General features: G+C 39.6%; 1 long non-coding RNA gene across 1 annotated transcript in view; it reads left to right on the plus strand.

The window, feature by feature from the left end:
- The first annotated feature begins 4,458 nt into the window (after positions 1–4,458).
- The window catches only part of LOC144826196 (uncharacterized), a 35,790-nt gene continuing 22,925 nt past the window's right edge, over positions 4,459–17,323 (plus strand). The window contains exon 1 of the long non-coding RNA XR_013609700.1: positions 4,459–4,579. This is a non-coding gene — a long non-coding RNA (uncharacterized LOC144826196). The remainder of the gene's footprint in view (positions 4,580–17,323) is intronic.

Below are 17,323 nucleotides of genomic sequence, written 5' to 3' on the forward strand. Positions count from 1 at the left end.
TACAGCAGTGGAGTACAAATTACTCTATCAGTGTAAAACTTTCTTCGACGGCCCAATGGAGTAGGTGCCATATAAGCAAGCCATCCGACTCTCCGCCCTATTTAAAGTGAACAGTCAGATGGCACTGGCGTTGAGGCAAGTAAAAAAAAAAAAAGAAAAGAAAAATAGAGTCTACAATATTGGAGAAAATTGTTCTGGGGGATGGTAGTTTGTTTTTGAAAAATCTTTGGAAACGTTTGAAGGCCAGCATTCATGTTTGATGGAGCCGTCTGTTAAACTTCTCCTACATCAACAGGAACCACCTTCATAGCCATTCCTGCTACTGTAAATATATGTCTACCAGGTTTGCAGACATCTCTAAATTTGTCAGGTGAAGTAAAGACAGTAAAGTCCTCTGCCAAACTGTGTCCCTTTACTCCATCTGCTAAACCAGGCCCTATGTGTAGACTGGCACAGTGGGACACAAACAATGATTTGGAATGCTAATCCGAGGGGTTCACAGTAGTTAGACTATTTGCAAACATTCATCCCATCCCCTTTGAGGAGTTTGATTGCAAATAGTATGCATGGAAATCTGAGACTGGCATAGCTTTCCAAGCCTACTACGGTCAATGACTGAATTCTGAAAAGTAGTACATTTGCATCCCTTTAAGGAGTACTTCTATGAATGCAGATACTTTTTGGTACAGCTGTTGCTAAAGGGCATATTTTAAATAAGCGCCGCAACACAGCACAGCACGCAAACTTGTTGCACTGAACTTCATCACCTGAAGGGAGCAGAACTATGCCATATCTTCAAAGAAATGGCAGAGTTCTGCTCTCTCCGTGTGCTGGAGCAGTTTAGGCTCCCTAGTATAAGGGTGTCTGCATTATGGTTACAAAGGTTTTTGTGTACTTTCCTGCAAAAAAACTATTTTAGGAAGCTTTTCCCCTCTGTATATGAGCTGCAGAATGCAGCACACATGCAAAATAGAAATACCAACAAAAAAATTAAGATATTTCTTCTCATTACGCCAGCATCATGCATGCACACCATTTTAGCTCTAACCCATTTCTACAACTCTTTGCAAATATGGGTGTGGTTCAAATTCCATGGGTGGATGAACAGGAACTCCCAAACACCATCCATGGAACATCTAACTGAAGCAAAGTAACACAAGATAGTGAATTGCACTGGGCTGTGTAGCTTTTAATTTTTACAAAGCTACGCAAATTAACATTTGCCAATCTTTATAAATGCCAAAAAGTATTTAGCATCAGGTCTACACCAGACAATTAACACAACCCTGTTGAAATGGGACAGATATACTAAAAACATTTGTCATGTTTGCACCCCTTGTTATGCACAGCCACAGCGCAAAATAAGAGTTGGGGTTTACTTAGCCATGAAAATAGATTTGTGTGGCTTTGAGTGGGATTTTCCCACAAAGTAACACATCCACCAATGGATTTTGATGCAGTCCCAGATCTGCTAAGGTGAGTAAACCTGGGATTGCACCAAAATGACATGCCTCTCCTCGTTACTTCCTCTTTCTATGTGCGCTCCACGCATAGAAAGAGGAAAATGCATCTAAGGACTGTTTTAGCACAGGAAAGTATCACTTCCTGCACAAAACCAATCTTGTGTGTAGCGCAGGCACCATAGAACTATGGTGTAAGAGTGCCTGATTGGCGCTACGCACCCCACAGTGTGGCTGTGCTAGGAGATGGCAGAATTGTGCCATATGTTAGTAAATATGGTGCCTTTCTACTGTCTCTTTTTCATGCAATGCAATGCAGCAACTTTGCCCTTAGCCAAACGTTAGTAAATCGGCTCCATCATCTTTTTGAATCCCGGCCTATGTAAATATGGGTTTGTGTCAAAATTCAAGGGTGGATGCACAGTAACATCCATGCACCAACCATGGAACTCCTACCGGATACAGAGAAACACTACTTTGCGTTACTTTTTCTTACAAAGAAACACAAATTTACATTTGCATAGCTATTTAAATACCAAAAAAGGATTTTGCGTCAAGCTGTGTCAGAAAACTGATTCTACCCTGACTCAAAATCTTTGTAATTCTGGGCCTAAATATATTTAAGCTCCTAATCCCAAAAATTTACAATTTGAAATATTTTGGTGAAAATAAAATGACAAGAAAAAAAAACAACACAAACATAGCAGGACTTGACACAATGGCAAATCAAAAATGTATTTATTTGGGAAGGGGTGTAACATTCCAAGCACTCCGCCTCCCCAACAGGCTATACCTCTGGCCGGAATGTTACTACATGATGCCACTATTAAGCAGCGCCAGCATGTTGCCAAGGATTACTGACTTTGCTGGATTGATCATACTTTTTGTTAAAGAATATTTTTTGTATTTATGCATTTTGTGCAGTGCCAACAAAATGTTCACTTTGAACTGGGGGATCGGATTTTTAAACCTAAACAAGCATTGGCAAAGTCATTAGGTTGTAAGTAAAAAAAAAAACTTTTATAATTGTTGTCTTTGTTCGTAGTATTGAGGATGGGCTATCCTAGTGGTTTTCTTCAGTGCATTAATTTATACTTGAGTGTAAGGATGAGTGGTGTATGGATGATGAGTGACTAAGTGAAAAGACAGACGGATTAATTAATCCAATGAAGAAATACTTTCTTTTACCAGTGTGACCTATTTGACTTTAACAATTCTAGTTACTAATTACAAGCCTTATAGTATCCAATTCCAGAAGAACATAATTTACCTATTATGCATGAGTCATCTGTATTCTGTATAATGGCCCAGGCATAGCACTAATGCAGTTGCAGATTCAGTATGGTGCCTTACGAACTTTTATTTCTACTGTAATTCTCACTCAACATTTTTATGGTCTGGCTTGGCAGCATGTCTGTTGCCAGACTATTATATGAGGATCATTAGAGGGAGATTTGACTCTGCCAACATGTGGGAGCCAGGAGTATGTGTTGATTGGGCAGAAGTCATGTGCTTACACAAAAAAAGTGCTTGCCCTTCACACAGGTGTGATCATTTCGTTTATATATTCATGTGCCCGAGTTTGAACTTTCAGGGGCACACGTATGACAATTGTAATGCTATTAAAGTGGCTTGGATAACTAAATAATTGTGGGTGTTTTACTCTGGCAGCAGTACAGGTGGGAGGAGGACAGTAATTAGCATGCATGGATCTTTAGGTATGGCTTGAAAGTGCAGTTGTCACCTTGTCTTTTATCCTTAAACAATATTATTCTACTCTATTATTTTACACTATTGTTCTACTCTATTATTTTTAACTTTTATTCTACTCTATTATTCTACTCTATTATTCTACTCTATTATCCTACTCTGTTATATGACTATTATTCTACACTTTTATTGTAATCTATTATTCTACACTATTATTCTTCTTCACTGCCACACATATTCCTATCCATTCCCGTGCTATTTACTTGCAAAGCTTTACATTATCATTCAATTAATTTAATAAATTGAAAAATATATTTTGCATAATTATCTGGAGATTGAGAATGCCACGTGTTTCTGACCAACATTTTTCGGTTATTAAAGACTGGTGTACCAGGATACGATTTGTGTCTGAAGCATGCACACTGCAATGCCCGGGCAAAATAAGTTGCAGATCAGAGAAAAAACTTGGAAAGGTCTCGGTTCATGCAACGGAGTTTAGCAAGTAAATTCAAAGCACATTTTGGTTTTATCCCAATGTCCTAATTATAGCAATAATGCGACGTAAAACATCTAAGTATCAGAGAGCAACAGTTTGGCTGCAAATTGTGTAACATGCACTCCTACACTACATCATTTTTTTTTTACGTGGGATCAACATAAGAGATTCCCATTGCAGCCAGGTAAACTGACTAATGCCTGGGAACTCTCCCCAGAGTCTTTGTTTTATAACCAATGCGCTAGCCACGATCAAATGTTTATTGTTTTTCATAGTTTAGAATTTTCTCCTATTATATGAATAGGGAAATAAGCAGAACTACAAATCCCAGAATGCAACGTCCTGTTCTGAGTACCATGGGTCGTGGTAAATATAACACAGTCACTTTGCACCTGTGTACATTGACATGGATAGCAGAGTTCAAGACATTCAAAAGTAAGAAAGAGACATTGGCGTGGCTGAAAACGAATGATCGATCGTGCACTTATCTGTCGCAAGTTTCTTGTCATCATCTTTTACTCAACCTTGAACTCACCTGAACCCTTACCGTAGCCGTGGTGACTACGGTCCAGCTTAATCATTTGAAAAGCTCCCAGGAGTCAGAGTCCAAAGGATAAAATAAGCTCAGTTTGAGCTTCTTAAATCATTAGCTCGACATCTGCTCTTTTTTCTGTGATTATACCAGGCTGTGAACTCCCCACGGTTGTATCTTGTTCTTCCGGGTTAGCTTCAGAGTACTCGTTGCGTACAACGCATCTACTACGTAACTCTCGGTGCAGCCTTCGGTTTGCAGTTCACTGCCCGAGGACTAGCTCAGCATTTCCTACTTCAAGCATTAATAGAGTCCTGTTAATTAACAGTAACTAAAACAGCTGTAGCAGAATAGGCGTGCATTTCAGGCCATCTCAAGAAGGTAGGTGTGTGTGCGTGTCTGGTCTGAATGTACTTACTTGGCGGTGATCAACAGATCTTTCAATCCAAGAAAGTGTAGAGATAAACACAGATTCTAGCTTTCTCTTTTTTTATAACATGCATTTATTGATTTTCAATACAGTATGACCCAAACCACATTTTGGTTTATTTTTCGCAGCTAATATTGACAGGCAAGCAAGCTGCCAAACACTAGGCGAGGACGTTGCGCCAGGGTTGTGGGGGCAGCCTTGCACACTGAAAAAGAGGGCCTGTAGTGACGATAGGTGCAGACTGGAGAACATTCTGCAGGTTTTTAGATACTTTTCAGATATTTGGGAAATGCAGTTTATCATTATCTCCTTCAGTGATTATGAGACAAGACAGTTGTATATTGAGGGCGCAGGGAAACATTAATTAACAATACAATGGACAAAATGAACACATTTCACAAGAGCCGTTGCCATACAACCTCAGGAAGTGGCAGCCGAGATCTCGCTTTTCCCAGGCCCTTGCATGCGTAGCTCCTCTAGAACAGCTTTCCTCTGTACTCTGGGACGCGTAGGCTTCATTCTAGTATGGGGTAAACAGAACTATATGTCCCAGAAAGCAAATTAAAAACCTGGACTGGATGGGATACTCAGCCATGCACCTCAGTCACTTGAGAGCTGTAACCTATCAGCCAATAACAGCATACATTGCACAATATTAAGAGACAGCCCACCTCAGATGGTGGAACAAAATGACCCCACAAAGCCAACGTTAATTTATGACTTCATGCCACCAAGGCACCTCATTCCCCGCGCTAGTTTTTCGTTTCCTATATCAGGGCATTCTGGAATGTGTCAGCTTCATTTTGTTGCATTGGACTTCCAACAAGTATTAACAAATGTAATATGTTCCACCTTGCCAAACCCGCTCACCAAAACCTAGACATTTAGAATGATATATGTTTCAGGTTATAGAGAAATGGTTGACTAAGCATGTCCACTACTTTTTTTTATTTAGGTATTGCATTTATTTCTCAGTTCAAAAGAAGTTTATTGATGTAAATAATATGAAAGAATGCAAGGTACAATATTAACGGTGATATGATGAACATACAGTAAAAGATATGAGATGTTTAAGGGAAAAATAAGTCAATTATAATAAGACGATGTGCAGTTAAAATTAAGAATTAATAGAATAGTAATCAAGTAGGTATAAAACATACTATACATGCAAGTTAATATACATAGTGAGCAGAAGAAATAGAGCAACCTAAAGGAAGTTATGGAGGTTTTGCAACTTCTTGTTGTAAAGGAGTTAGAGACAAGGAACGCCTAGCATTCATATCAAAGAAGGATGTAATGGGGTCCCATAATTGTCTTCTTCTTGTGGCTAAAGCTAGTGGGTAAACAAATGTTGTGTCTAATCTATGGTTATAACAGACAGCATACCACCATGCCTGATACGAAAGTTTAGTGTGATCTTTCCAAAGTTTAGTGATTTGCTGAAAGGCTACCGCTAATAGTAAGTTTATTATCTTGACGTTAGACGTGTGATGGGCCCAAATAGGAGATATGCTTCCTAAGAAAATGTGGGTAATAGAAATAGGGTGATTTGAGGAAAAAATAGTATTAATTTGGGACCAAACTTTATTCCAAAATATATGAACTGGAGCATACTTGAAGAGTAAATGAACGAAGTCTGCATGTGGTGAGGAACTTGTCCAACACGTATCAGAAGTATCTGAATGATATTTGCTATGGGCAAGTGGCGATATTAGGAGTCTATTATAAACAAGAAATAAAGTCTGAGTGGTGTTTGTAGCCCTAGAGGATTTGAGCAATTTCAGCCAAATTTTATCCCATATCTCAATAGACCATGAAACATCAAAATCCGCTTCCCATAATGTTTCTGTCTTGGTTTTGGCACGGGGTAATGATGGAGCATGAAGAAGTGATTAAATCTTGGAAGCTCTGACACCCTTAGTTAATAATGTCCGTAACGTGGATATATTAGAGGAATCCATACATTGAGGAGGAGAAGATGCATTGTAAGTAATATACGCTGAATGTAATGCTTGTGATAGTAACAAGTATTTGGCATAAAATGTGGGGGGTAAATTTAAAGAAGAAGCAGCTTGGGAAAATGGGATGATGCGGTCGTGATGAAATTGTTGATGTACCCAAATAAGGTTACGTTGTCTCCACGTTTTCCAAAAAATTGGTTTATTATTTATCAGAATAGAAGTATTGCGCCATATAGGTTGTTCAAAATAGGAGTATATAAGAGGCGGCGGGAGTATATTTAAGAATAGGAGTAGATAGCAATTGTGTATTGCGTGAAAACAAAAGATATTCCTCAAAGGTGAACCGCAAAATAAATGATTGTTCCAAAGTTAACCATAAGGGAGAAGGCACGGAAGGATCTGAAATCCATTTTGATGCTTGATTTTAATAAAAAGGATTTATGGTATAATGAAAAATTTGGAAAGTTCACTCCACCTTCTGACTTGGGTCGGGTTAATTTGGATATAGACATGCGAGAGCGTTTATGTCCCCATAGAAAGAGGGATAGGATTGAATTAAGTTTTTTTGAAATACTGCAAAGGTATTGAGAAAGGAATATTGGAAATCGTAAAGAGAACTATGGGAGAGAGCATTATTTTAACCGTATCCAATCTGCCCCACCACAATAAGTATAGGGGGTGCCATTTTGTAGTGAGAGCAGTTATTTTTTGTATGCAGTCCTCCATACTACGAGCAATGGAACCTGAAAGGGAAGAACTAAAGTGAAGACCCAGGTATTTAATATAGCTAGGATTCCACATGAAACCCGAATTGATAAAGTCAGCCTTAAAAGTAAATTTAGTCAGGGGCAAGATTTCGCATTTGTGTTTATTTAATTTATAACCGGAAACTTGTGCAAAAGAATTAACTTCATCCAGAAAAGCAGGAAGGGAAGATTCGGGATGTGACAAAAACAATAAAACATCATCAGCATAAGCTGCCATTTTAACTGAGGTCTGCTTGAATTTAAAACCGAGAATTTCAGTGTTTTGACGGATCCGCAATAAGAAAGGTTTAAGGGCAAGGTTAAACAGGAAAGGAGATAAGGGACAACCCTGCCTAACCCCTCTCTCCAAGGAGAAGTATGGAGAAATACCACCGTTTGCCACAATAGCTGCTCTTGGATGTGAATATAAAAGAGAATTTCAATTCAATTTATAATCTTTATTCGGTTCTTAAAAAGACACCATAAAAGCACATCTACAATATATACACAAAATATTATAAAATACAGTTTCCATTAAAAAAGGTAAATTTAGATAAAACCATAATTCGATGGGCTAATGGGGGAGGAAGTTCATTTTTTCAAAGGGTCAGACGGTGTTACGATCCTAGTTCTCTGGTGTTCCGTAACCGTAGTGCTAGCCGGATAAACGTTATAGTGCATAGTAGACTGTAGGCGTCTTCAGCTTCCTGGAGAAACTTCAGGGCCAGTTTCGCTTGTCTGAACTTTGATTCTTTCAAAATCCCCACCAGGAACTTACGTCTTGGCACTGTATAAAATGGGCACAATAAAACAAAATGAAGGATATCCTGCGGAGACCTGTTGTCGCAGCCGCAGGTACCCTTCTCTTCCACTGTATGAGTGAACCCAGCAGGGACCGCAAATAAATGGTGAAGCATATTAAATCTAAAACGAGTCATGAGATAGCGATCCTGTGTATTATACATGACCCTCAAATTTGGCTCCATTCCTTGCTTCGCTGAGAGTTTGCAGTACAATAATACAGTGGGTTTATGACTTTCATTCTTGGCCCTAGTTATCCGTAAACGTTCTGGAAAAAGTTTTTTAACCATGGTTTTACTCTCATCAGTTAGGGATTCTGGGGAAGTAAAAAAGTTTATACAGTCAATCTCTTCAAATGAGATCTTAATGTACTTCAACCAAGGTATATTGTGTCCTTTGTCGCGTTTGAGGCAATCCGAGATGATTTGTCTTGTTAGGGTCGCCTCTGAATTAGTCCATATTTTGACCCATGCCAGGAGAGGTTTAAGTTTGATCCGATCTTCTATAAAGGATTCTCCCACTTCCTCATGGATAATATGGGCAGGGACACTCTGGGGCACTTTCAGGATTCTCCTCAGGAATTTGTTTTCTTCTGTCTGTATTTGCTGTGCTTTCTTGTCTATGAAGCCCCAAACTTCTGCGCCATAGGTTACCTTCGCACAGCAAATTGATCTATATAGGTTTAGTATTTGTTCTGGAGACCACCTTCCCAGTCTTTGTCCGTACCCCATAATGGCTCCTACTGACGCCGCCAATTTTATTGCGTGTTTCTCTGCCAGGGGTTTAAAATTGAGGTGGTTATCGAACAATACCCCCAGGTATGAGAAAGTCTTAACCTGGTTGATTTTGTGTAACCCAATGTGGTAGACAAAATTCCCTTTTTTCGTTTGCCCTGGTGACATAATGTAGGATTTTTCCAGATTTGTTGTTAGATCCAGCTTGCCCATAAATTCAACGAAACCATCAATCAGTTTTTGTAGACCCAAGGGAGTTCTGGCTAGCAAGACCGCGTCATCGGCGTAAAGTAATACCGGTACTGCACGATGACCGATTTGGGGTGAGTCCACCTTTAGTTTCAAGAGATCTTTTTCCAGGGAGTTGATATATATAGAGAAAAGGAAGGGTGCAAGGATGCAACCCTGCCTTACTCCACTGGTGCAAGCAAAGGGGTCGGTTTTATTTCCCTCTTGATTATATCTCACGCTTGCAGATGTATTCCAGTGTAGAGATTGCAGGATATCCACAAGGGATTGTTCCACTCCTAGTTCTATCAACAGAGACCAAAGCTTTCTCCTATTTACGCAGTCAAAAGCCGCAGAGAGGTCCATAAACCCCATGTAGATGGACCCCTTGCCAGCTATGATGTATTTTGCTGTCAAAAGGTATAGATTCAAACATTGGTCAGTGGTGGATCTTCCCTCCCTGAAACCGTATTGGATGTCCGAAAAGACCTGATGCTCCTCCACCCAGTCTTGTAGACGATGTAAGATTACACGCCCCAAAACTTTTGCAGTCACATCAATAAGTGAAATGGGGCGGTAACACTGGGGATCGTTACGGTTTCCTTTTTTGTAAATCGGAACTATGGTTGCCGTCGACCAAGAATCCTGCCACCATTGCCTCGTTCAAAACCCTGGTAAGCAGCGGCGCCCATAGCTCGGGTCTACTTAGGAATAGGTCTGGTGGAATTCCGTCCGGGCCGGGTGCTTTGTTTTTGCTGAGCCCTGCTATTCCCATTTCAACTTCTTCCAGGGAGAAAACCAGTTTGACCGGCTGTGTCCTCCTTGGGTCATCCCCCTGGGTGGAGTGTTTTGTATGATTATAAAGACTCTGAAAGTGGGTCTGCCATTGTTCTGGCAAGATGATGTTCGTTATTTTTGGTACTCCTGGGTCCTGAAAACATGGGGAGTTAATAACTTTCCAGAAGCTTGAGGTGTCTTTCCTTTCTGCGGCGTCCCTTAAATCCTCCCAGGCTTGAATTTGTAAACTTTGTTTACGCTTTTTCAGAGCTTTTTTATATTCCAGTCTATTCTGAGCTACTGTGAGGTTATCCCTTGGTTTTTGATGAAGGCTAAATTTCAATTTTTTGTGCGCCTTAGTGCAGACAGAGTCAAACCAACGTGGCATCGGGGGCACTTTGCTAGTTCTCGAAGTCTTTAGGAGATTATTAACATGGGACGCAATTTCTTCAAAAGCCCTGACCACCGGGAGTCCTTCCACCCTAGGATCAAGGCATATGTTTATTGCATTTAAGCCCTCTGTTATCAGTTTTTTATAGAATCTGTCCCCATCAATCTTGGCCCATTTGATTCTCCTTCCTTGATCCACTGCCTTTTCCATTATGTCAATTCTCTTTAGGCCTAATTTAAAATCAAACCCTTTTGTTACAAGTATCACCGGATTGTGATCACTGAAGATGCTTGCATCTATTATGATTTTATTGATGTTTCTTTTTAGTATAGGTGAAACAAGAATATAATCAATGTAAGAGTGGCAACCTCTGCCTCTATATGTTGGGTTTAGTTCTCCCTTTTCGCCCAAATCTGCGAGATCTAGGGTTTGGATGAGATTGTGCCTTTTCACTAGTCTCTCTAGATCCCATCCTTCCCTAGCATGGGTAAAATGTGGCCCTTTCACTATGGTGCATCTTGACCAGTCTTTATTAAAGGGTTTTAATTTGTCACAAAGGTGACAGTTAAAATCCCCCAACAGTATAAGACTTGGGGGGTTTGGTGTCTTATTTGAGAAATTCAGATTTTCTAAACAGGAGTCCAGTTCCTTTACAGCTTTTCCCTTTTCCGTTGTACCAACAGCGTTGTACCAGTTAACCAAGAAAAGGTGTAGTGTTTTGGAGTGAAGCCTTACTACTTGTAGGTTATGTAAGCCCTGATTGAGGTTTATCCAAGTACCCTGGATATGTAAATTAACATATATCACTAGTCCCCCACTAGCTCTCCCTGAGGCTACCTTTGTAGCTGGAACAAAAAAACTTTTGTAGCCCTCTAAACTATAGTCATTTGGTTCAATAACCCATGTTTCCTGTAGGCAAATTATTTGAAATTTATTTATGTAACTGAGCCATTCTCGGGACTCGAATTTAGCTGCTAGTCCTGCTATATTCCAGGATACAATTTGTAAGTTTTCATAAGTATAAAAGAGAAATCAGAGTAGAAATTTTTGGCCCAAATCCAAACCACTTCAAAGTATGGAAAAGATATCTCCATTCGACTCTATCAAAAGCTTTCTAAGCATCTAGAACTATAGCAGCAATAGAATCTGACGAGTGACAAGTTTTGGATAAAATATCAAATAATAACCTAGTGTTGTCCGCAAGCAATCTACCCTTAACAAAACCAGATTGTTCCTTTCCCAAAAGATCAGGTAAGTGAGATTCTAAACGTAAGGCCAAAGCCTTTGAAAAGATTTTGTAATCGATATTTACTAAAGAGATGGGTCTATCATTTTTACAATGTTGAGGATCTTTACCCGGTTTGGGGAGAAAGCAAAAGAGAGCACCTGAAAAAGAACCTGAAGAGGTACCAGAGTCGAAAAAGGTAGATAAAAGAAGATGTAATTTTGGAAGAAGTAAATTGGAAAAATGCATAAAAAATTCAACCGTAAATCCATCTGGTTTTCAGTGCGAGAAGAAGTTCTTTTTGTGTTCAATTCGTCTCTAGGGAAGAAAGGTCGCCAGGTCTGTCAGAAGAGAGTTGAATTTTGGATAAGAAATTAGACATGGATTGATCGGAAGAAGAGGATTCAGAAGAATATAGTGTTTTATAAAATTGAAGAAATTCATTCAAGATGTCTTCATCCTTATGCTTCAACGACTGATCTTGACCAAAAATAGATTCTATATTATTTTTGTTTTGTTTTATTTTTAAATAGTTGGCTAGTAATTTCCCAGCCTTATTTTGACCACCATAGAATTTGGCATTGGATTTTAATAAAAAATTTGAAGCATTATTTGTGGTGTCTTTATTAAATTGAAGTTTAGTGGCAATAAGTTCAATTAAGCAATCTTTCGATTTAGAAGTATAATAGGAGTGTTCCAAACGTTTGATTTTGGAGAAAAGATCTGATGTGGCTTGTCGCGCTTTTTTCCGCTTGCGAGATACATCACCCAGAATGAAGTCTCTAGTAGCAGCCTTGAAAGCATCCCAAACTATTGAAAATGAAATGTCATCGGAATGATTTAACAAAAGATATACATTAAAAAATGAGGTGAAGGATGAGACAAAATTTGAATCAAGAAGAAGGGAATTATTAAAACGCCATTTTCGAGTAAGGGATGTTTTTTGTAGTATGTCCAAGGAAATGGTGACGGGTGCATGATCAGAAATCAATATAGAACCTATTTCAGAAGCAATTAAGGATTGGGAAAGATGATGAGAAATAAAAAAAGAATCTAATCTGGATTGAGTTTGATGAGGTGGCGAGAATAAGGAATATTCTCTTAGGGTGGGATTACACAGCCTCCAAGCATCAATAAGTTTAAACTGATGTATAAGATGTGTAAATGATTTATGTGATTTATGGGGACTGTAAGCAGCAACAGAACATCTTTCTAGAAAAGGTTCAAAAACTTCATTACAGTCCCCTACTAGACTAAAATTATCATCATAATATTGGGTGATATATGGGGCTAAGGAGGTCCAAAACGAGGCATCACCAGTTGCAGGGGCATAGATGTTTAGAAGGGAAACCGGAGTATTATCTATGATAAATTTGACCAGTACCCATCGTCCTAGTTGATCCATACAACTCATGAGAATCTTGACAGAAGGACTCCATTACGTTTGCCATCACCCAGGGAGAAGAAGAGTTCACCCATCCAACCCCTTTTTAACTTGGCAGATTAATCGGCAGAAATATGTGATTCCTGTATGCATGCAATATCTGTGTTAAGTTTGGCTAAGTGTGTTAAAACTCTTTGTCTCTTAATTGGGGAATGCAAACTCTAACATTCCAAGATACAATTTTTAACGGCATGTATAAAATGTAAAGGGATACAAAACATGTGTTGCAATACAATAACTGTATGTAAATCCATAGAACTGAAAGAAAATAGTACAATAAGGAAAAATTGTAAAAAGAACATAAGAATGAAAACAAAAGTCAGAGTTATTAGCAAAGAAAGATGAGACGTAAAAAAGAAGAACGAGCAAGAGAGAAGAAGAAAAGGAAAAAGTAAGAAAGTAAAGAGAAGAATATAGAAGAACGAGAAAACTATAACAAGAAAAGATAACTTACATAACATCCAGAACATAGAAGGGGTGGGAGGGTGGAGGCCACAGAGAACAATGACGGGTCCAAAAACTCAAGGGGAGAAACAGGAAGGGAGAACAATTCCCACAGACTCCAGGAACATGAGGGGAGGAGATGATAATCAGGAAACATATCTGTATGAGTAAAAAGAACAACAAAGTAAGTCCAACCTAAGAACTAAATACATATTATATGTAAAAAACCATAGCAAGATGATAATCAGCCATCAGAGAGAAACTATAACCGTGAACTGTAAACCTGAAATAACAGAAACATTCTACATGTATAAGGGTTATTTAGAAATAGAAGCAGAGGCAAATTCCATGTTGTCAGCATTGTGGGAGTATAAGAAACTTTTCAATTTCAGAGGATCATCATAAGTCGTAGTTTTGTTATTGAGAGTCACTTTGAAGAGGCAAGGATCAAGAAGCCCGAAGCGAGCTCCCATTGAACGTAATTGTGGCCTGAAGGAAAGAAATTCTTTGCGACGATCAGCCGTGGATTTAGCATAGTCTTGCAAGAAATAAAGAGGGCTTCCTGACCAAATGATACGTGTAGTATCCTGCATATTATACTGTAAGGTGTTTTACCAGCCCTGCTCTGCCAGTGCCTGTGTTCTGACTCATTAGAATGTTGGAGTCTGATAATGCCTCGGAATGTTGGGACTGAGGGAGGCTGAGTGACAGTTGGTCATGGGCTGAGCAGCTGACAGGCAGCTCCTGGTGGGGCTCTGATCTACCACATATCTACATGATGTCCTGTACATTGCAACCTGTTATCTTCATGAATAAAATCATCTTGAAATACTACCTTCATGAGTGGACCTTCTTCACTACATATTTTGGCGACGACGAGGTGACGAAGAACCTACAGCTACAAGCAAATCACAGGTACCTGATTTAAAAGTGGACCTGGAGATGGCTCAAAATAATGAAACTACAGTGGCAACAACCACAATTTACAGAAGAAGAGGTAACCACAAGAAGGAATTAACTACGAAGAAGAAAAAAGCGTATTCTACACAGTACAATGAAGACAACTGCAAGGAAGAATCAAGAACTTCAAAGAAAAGAAAAACAAGACAACAAGAAACAAGTAAGCACAAAACATTACGCCTGTTTGCCCCACCAGTGGCCTCACCACTGTCCAGCCCTAGCCCAGGCGTCCTGTGCTCATCTACACTACACCATTTGGACTTTAGTGTTACCAACGCAGTCTGCTACTCTGCAGCGCAGTTTTCCACTATTTACAGACAGCTGTTTGTTTCATTTTGATTACCAATAGTGGTAAGATGTGGCTACTGAACTATATGCCTTTTCAATTCATTATGCTGTGTGATTCTCTGCACCTTATTCCTGCATGGTGTGATCCTGTGCACATAGACGCGCCGGGTGGCTACATCTACATTTAAAAGATTAACTTTTCACCTCATCCATCGTGTTGGCCTTGTGCTTGTAAACGCATCTCTGTGGAATATTGTTGAGGTCAACCTTTGAGATTATCTGTTCTTGACATTTGCTGTGATGGACTGCCTACAACTTCATGAAATGTCCATTCTATGGTTTAACTGCCTCTTCAAAAAAAAATGTGGTTTTCTTACATATATGCCCCCAGTGCGCACTATACACTTTTTCTCACTTTGCAAGTGAAAAATAAATATGCCGAGGTGAGTCTCTCTACAGTTTATTTTTAATCTGCATCACTATTTTCGGCCTGCTCTGTGACAGTTTAACTGTCATAAAATGTTTGTTTTTCCTTCGCGCTTATCTCACCTCTCTCAGAAGAGCTGCGCAGATCTCTACATCTCTGTGAAGCCTCAATGACGTCATCCAAGGTGGAAGGGCACAATTTGAGAGCAGGAACGTACCGGGAGCCATCCGGCGCCACGTTCAGTGCGTGCCACCATTTTCATCTTCGAAGAATCTCATACCTGAAGTCTTAGAGCTCATTTTATCGTTTTCAGTGGAATGGCATTGTCAGCTCTTGCCGGAATGAAATAAGAGCCTAATTCCATGTGCGCTGCAAGCTACAGATCGTGCAATGATTAATCTTCTAATGTGGCATCATTTTCACATGCACTGGACTTTGGCAGATCACCACGGAACTCATTGTTGTATTCATGCTGTTTCTGATGCAGAGACACTTTAGGAGCATTGGTGAGCTGTTTCATTTTTGCGCAATTATCTATTGAACATGGGGACTTTTCAAAGAGTGCTGTTCTTACTCTAGCACATTCAAGGAACAAGGAAAAAGATGTTTAGCAGACATGCTTACATTCTATTGTGCCTGTGATTTTTGAGCTCACATAGTCTGGCAGATTACTTTTGAAACTTGGAGAGCTTTTCACATTAAAATGTCTGCTGTATTTTCTAGTAAGTGTCACAAAACGATGGTGACACACACACACACACCTACACCTATTTTCTAAAATGTATTAAAACAAATGTGTGGTGAAATATGATGGCACGTTATCTTACATTGAAAGATGATAGCTATGGGTTGTAGGCCCATTAGCATCCTCAAAAAAAAATAAGAGGAAAAAAAACTATGCATTTTTTGCATCTTTATTTATGTCAAAAGATATTTCCCTACACAGGGGTGGGAATGGGTGTTTCCCCGTTTGCCCACATATATGTGCCTGTTCACATTATTTTTACCCTAAAAAGGGATGGGAATGGGTTCTAGCCCCATTTGCTCATATACATTTGCCTACATAGGTAACATACGAATTTTAGCCTATCAAGGGCACCGTAGCTGGGGTCACAGCCCTTTCTACTTTTACACGAGTATCCTCACACAGGGAACAGTGTTATGGGTTACAGTCCCATGTAAATTTACATTTTACCCTCACATAGGGCTTATTATGGGTCACAGTCCCATTTACATTTTACCCTCATACAGGGCTTATTATGGGTCACAGTCCCATTTACATTTTACCCTCACACAGGGCTTATTATGGGTTACAGTCCCATTTACATTTACATGGTCACCCTACATAGGGCGTCACATGGGTTTCAGTCCCATTTACAGTGCTCCTCACACTCTTACATAGGGGTAGAGGACGGTCATGGGTTTTAGTCCTTATGACTGATATTGCCTATTTACATTTTGTAATTTTGCTGTTTTGAAAAACGCAATGCTACATTTACATTGTATTTATTCTGTTTATTGAAACAGAGAGAAGTTGTAGTCATCCTGTATGTATCTACTTTGCCTCTTCTCTGTTTTCCTATTCGTCCAGCTTTCCTCGTGGTGTCATTCTCATTGCCATCCCTGGTTTCTGGATCTACATGTCTTGTTGTCGTCTTTTGCCTCCCAGCTTTCTTTCGTTCTTTTTTACTCTTTCCTTCCCTGTTCCGGGGGAAATCTGTAACTCCCTCTTTCCTGTGTCTGTGTGGAAGCTGGTGTCCGATTTCCATCGTGCCTTGTTCTTTCTTCCCTTACTGCCTGCCTAGCCAGTGGGTGTGTTCGGGGTTTAGTCCTTGGTGCATGTGAGTTTTTCTGCCCCTTGTTGTTTCCATTTTCTGATTACTCATTTTACCCTCATCTTTTCTATGTCCGTGAATCTGTGTTATCTCTATCGGTTTCCGCTTTAATCTTCTCTTCCTCCTCCTCATTTTCTTCCACCTGTCTTTTCACGCTGCTTTGCTTACACCTTTCCTGGTCGTTGTTTCTGTTCCTCTGCTATTCTTCCTTGTTATCTCTTCCTTGGCTCTCTCACGCTAGTTGTTATTCACGTAGTAGTTTAATGCTTCTGTTAGAACGAAAGGGGATATGTAGTATCCTGCATATTATACTGTAAGGTGTTTTACCAGCCCTGCTCTGCCAGTGCCCGTGTTCTGACTCATTAGAATGTTGGAGTCTGATAATGCCTCGGAATGTTGGGACTGAGGGAGGCAGAGTGACAGTTGGTCATGGG

Source organism: Lissotriton helveticus, chromosome 3_2, assembly GCF_964261635.1.
Source record: "Lissotriton helveticus chromosome 3_2, aLisHel1.1, whole genome shotgun sequence".
Classification (NCBI taxonomy): Eukaryota; Metazoa; Chordata; class Amphibia; order Caudata; family Salamandridae; genus Lissotriton; species Lissotriton helveticus.